Source organism: Penaeus monodon, chromosome 7 (genome assembly GCF_015228065.2).
Source record: "Penaeus monodon isolate SGIC_2016 chromosome 7, NSTDA_Pmon_1, whole genome shotgun sequence".
Lineage (NCBI taxonomy): Eukaryota > Metazoa > Arthropoda > Malacostraca > Decapoda > Penaeidae > Penaeus > Penaeus monodon.
This window is the reverse complement of record NC_051392.1, coordinates 35,925,273-35,930,272: the sequence shown is the minus strand read 5'-3', so window position 1 is coordinate 35,930,272 and position 5,000 is coordinate 35,925,273. Positions and strand designations below refer to the sequence as shown.

The window sequence follows — 5,000 nt, the reverse complement described above, 5'->3', positions numbered from 1 at the left end:
CATCCCGACCTAAAGACTTAAATTCCAAAAAAACATTAATTCTAACTCTGTGACAATTAATAAAGACGTAAACACACGCATTTAAGGGATCTTTGGGCTTTTAACGTGTATCCTGTTTATAACATACTGTGGGAGTAAAGGCATAGGGATAAAACATAAATAAATAAAATAAATACTAATAATACTAAATAATAATATACAAATATAATATAAATAATACAAATATAATGTAAGTAATATGAAATAAAAGTAATAAATAATAACAAATAGATAATAACAATACTAAAAGAAATACTAATTATATCAGAAGTCACTGTAGCTAACTCAGAGAGTTAATAAAGACGCAAATGATAGCAAGAAATGGAAGGTGTTGGGGGGGGGGGGAGTCTGCAACATCATTAAAGTTTAAAAAAAAAGTAAATTGGAATCTTCGCAGCCTTCTCTGCAACGCTGCATGCAACTGGTTAAGAAAGTAATTAGAGATAGGAAGACTTCCCTTAACAAAATCAGGTTGAAGATGAGGAAAAAGATGTATTAAATTATTTTCTTCAAAAGGGGGAGGAAATCTCTTTCTTTCTCTCTTTCTTTCTCTCTCTCTCTCTCTCTCTCTCTCTCTCTCTCTCTCTCTCTCTCTCTCTCTCTCTCTCTCTCTCTCACTCTGTCTGTTTGTCTGTCTGTATGTCTCTGTCACTGTCAGTGTCTCTCTCCCTTTCTTGCTTTTTTTTTTTCTCTTCTCTCTCTATCTATCTATCTATCTCGCTATCTCTCTCGCTCTCTCTCTGTCTCTCTCTCTCTCTCTCTATCTATCTATCTTTCAACCTATCTATCAATCTTTTTATCCATCCATCGATCTACCTATCCATCCTCTTCGCCTCACTTTCTCTTCCCCCCCTCCCCCCCACACCCACCCCACCCCCCCCTGCCCCACCCTGGGCACATCGGAGGAACCGAGAGAGAAAGTGAAAAATGTTTTGTTTTCTTCAAACCAAAAATATTTCTCGACCGCAAACGAAAGAGGGAAACACAAAATAAACACAAGACCAATAAGGGTTAAGAAAAATAAAAAAAATAGAAGAAAATAGAAAGGCTAGGAAGAGAATATTCAAGAAACGCCTCGATATAAAGCGATGACGATAATAATGATAATAATGATGATAATAATGATGATAATAGTGAAGATTTAAAGATTAATTTCATCTGATCATGCATATCGTTCACATGCAAAAAAAAAGGTCAATAATTATACTGATTATAATAAAAATAGCTAAAGATGAATGCAGAGAGAATATAATATTATCCATGAGTGTAATGATAAGGATGTTGATGATAATGATGATAATAGTACCATTAATGATAATAAAGATAATGATGATGATGATGATGATAATAATAATAAATGGTAATAATAATAATGACACTAATATTATTAATAATAATAATAATAAGAGGCAGAAGAAGAAGAAGAAGAAAGATAATAGTAATGATAATAATAATAATGATAATAATAATAATAATAATAATAATAATAATAATAATAATAAAGATGATAATAATAATGATAATAACACTAATAATAGTAAGAAGGAGAAGAAGTATAAGAATAAGTATAAAAAATGATAATGATAATGATAGAAGAATGATAATAATAATGATAATAATAATAATAACAATAATAATAACAACAACAACGATAATGCTAATGAAAATGATGATAATAATAATAATAATGATAATAATAATAATAATAATAATAATAATAATAATAATGATAACAATAATAATAATAATAATAATAATAATTTTGATGATGAAAATAACAATATTAATGATGATGATGATATGTGTATATCATTCCTCACATTCTGACCCGAAAAACAGCTGTTTCCGCCTGGGATCGAACCGGGGACCTTGCGCGTGTGAAGCGCACGTGATAACCACTACACTACGGAAACGGATGAAATGAAGTGGTCTTCAAGACATTAATTAAGTGTTTTGCAGTTACTTGCAGAAATATCTCCTCTCTCTCTCTCTCTCTCTCTCTCTCTCTCTCTCTCTCTCTCTCTCTCTCTCTCTCTCTCTCTCTCTCTCTCTCTCTCTCTCTCTTTCTATATATATATATATATATATATATATATATATATATATATATATATATATATATATATATATATATATATAGCGCATATATATACGTATATATATATATATATATATATATATATATATATATATATATATATAAGTGTGTTGTGTGTGTGTGGTGTGTGTGTGTGTGTGTGTGTGTGTGTTTGCTGTGCGTGTGAGTGTGCGTGTGTGTGTGTATGTGTATACATAGAGAGAAAGATCGAGAGGAGAGAGAGAGAGAGAGAGAGAGAGAGAGAGAGAGAGAGAGAGAGAGAGATATTCTGCAAGTAACTGCAAAACACTTAATTAATGTCTTGAAGAGCACTTCACATCATCCGTTTCCGTAGTGTAGTGGTTATCACGTGCGCTTCACACGCGCAAGGTCCCCGGTTCGATCCCGGGCGGAAACAGCTGTTTTTCGGGTCAGAATGTGTGGAACTGGAGGCACTTATTCCAACTTAGCTTCCTTCTGAGCACTAATTTGCACCATGGAATGTAAACAGAAATACATATATATATATATATATATATATATATATATATATATATATATATATATATATATATATATATATATATGCATATATATATATATATATATATATATATATATATATATATATATATATATGTGTGTGTGTGTGTGTGTGTGTGGTGTGTGTGTGTGTGTGTGTGTGTTTATATATATATATATATATATATATATATATATATATATATATTTTATTATTATCATTATCATTATTATTTTTATTATTTTTACTTACTACTTGGCGCCATGTTGACATCATGCAGTTGATTGGATCTTTATCCTTGGGTGGCTGGCCCAAGATCCTTCCCCAGGGGAATAGTTGGTAAGGTAATCGTTGTTGGTGGTTCTCAACCCACCATCATATCTACGATAGATTCACCCACTACCGTATCTATGTTTAATTTACTTAAAACCATGCGCGTGGGCACGGATGCACACACACACTCGCATGCGGTGATTTGTATGTGTGCTCTTGTGAGGCTTCCAGGCCTCCCTTCTTGAGAAAGCGATGTATTTTTAAACTAACATGCCACTCTGCGTCTTCCTTTTTTTATATTTGTTATTGTTTCTATTGCTTGGTTTATAAGGGTTTTTGTCACTTCTTTTTTATTTTGTATCAATTTCTTTTTTGTTTTTTTTCTCTGTAAACTTTTATGGCAGTTTTCCACTCATTTTTATGGGCATTTGTGAGCTATTTTATATGTTTGCAACTATTTTGAATATTCTTATTTTTTTAATTCATGTATTTTGCACGTTGATTTTATTGATTGCAATGTTGGAATTCAGTCTTCATGTTCACCATAAACATTTGTATTTTAGTCACGTTTTGTTGACTTTATCGTTTTATTTCCTATTTTTATAATTGAGTTTTGCATTGTATTCACTTTTATTAAGTTGCTACACCCTGCTGTTGCGTGGTGTATCTCAAAAATGTTTTTACATATATGATGTCAAAACCCCTCGTATATAAGGGGACTCATCTCCACTGAATAGACGAGTGTTAAGACGAACGTGTGTTTGTTACCCCCCACCCCCCACTTCAATCTTACAGTGCCATGAGACGGACCCGAAGGAGAAAAGGTTGTACCTGTCCTGATTATTGCCTTAGTTGGGAAAGCTGGGTGTGTTATGTCTTAATAGTTGGGATGAAAGTACAACACCACTCATCCACAGACAGCCCTATCTTCCTTGAGGGCTTGTGAGGGATATCCATTTTGCGATTCTGCCTTTTTTGTTTGTTTTTTAGAGTAAACAGGGCCCACCTATCCCGGCCCTTACTCCTTTCACCCCGCTTCACGGGGCAGCGCCATATTTGACGGTGTGGCGAAAGGGCTCTGTCCACAGACACCCTTACACTCTCTCTCTGTCTATCTATCTATCTATCTCTATTCACAAAGGACAAAAAAAAAGGTCTTCGCTATTGTCAATAAGACCGAAATTGATACAAAAAAAAGTGACTATAATGCTTATAAACCAAACAATAGAAACTTGCATATTCTCATAAGAGAGTAATATAAAAAGGAAGAAGCAGAGTGTCATATTAGTTTTAAAATGCATCGCTTTTCTAAAGTGTCCGGCAGCATAATATAAACACAATATTTTAATTTAAAACTAACTTGATAACAAAGTTCATTTGTATAGAAAATCATTTCGATTCACAAAAAGGGCATCGCAGAAAGGACAAATAAAATAGGGAAAGGTAGGGCGAAGTGTCTGCCGTAGCTCCTCCAGGATCCTATAGATTTTCCGTGGCCTGGTAAAAGGGCAGGATGAAGGGAAAAGGGGGGTCATAGGGTCGTAGGAATACAGGATAAAATATCTAGAACAAGAGAACAGCCGAGAAAGAAAAGAGGAAAGATAAAGCGAGTATAAAAGGATAGATGGTGGGGGGGGGTAGTTTTGTAGAACAATAAAGGCAGAGAAAAGACCAAGATGTTCCAGAGGAAAAGTATATAGCAGCAAGAATAAGGAAATAGAGAAATAGTAAAAGGAGAGAATACGTAAAAGGAACTAAAAAGCTAGACTAGGGCAAAGGGGAGTAGGCTAAGTGGAGAGGAGGGAGGAGAAAAAACGAACAGAGAAGAGGGAGGAGAGAATGAGAGAGAAAATAGAGAGGAGGGAGGAGAGAGTGAGAGAGAAAACAAACAGAGAGGAGGGAGGAGAGAGTGAGAGAAAAAAATAAATAGAGAGGAGGGAGGAGAGAGTGAGAGAAAAGCAGAGAGGAGGGAGGAGAGAGTGAGAGAAAAAACAAACAGAGAGGAGGGGGGAGAGAGTGAGAGAAATAACAAACAAACAAGAGAGAAGTGAGAAATAAGAGAAAAAGAGATAGAGAGGATGGAATGGA

At 34.2% G+C, this 5,000-nt stretch overlaps 2 non-coding genes across 2 annotated transcripts; one reads left to right on the top strand and one right to left on the bottom strand.

The window, feature by feature from the left end:
- Positions 1-1,879: 1,879 nt before the first annotated feature.
- Trnav-cac lies at positions 1,880-1,952 on the bottom strand. The gene has a single exon. It is a non-coding gene; the product is annotated as a tRNA-Val (tRNA).
- Positions 1,953-2,461: 509 nt separating this feature from the next.
- Positions 2,462-2,534, top strand: Trnav-cac. The gene has a single exon. It is a non-coding gene; the product is annotated as a tRNA-Val (tRNA).
- The last annotated feature ends 2,466 nt before the right edge of the window (positions 2,535-5,000 follow it).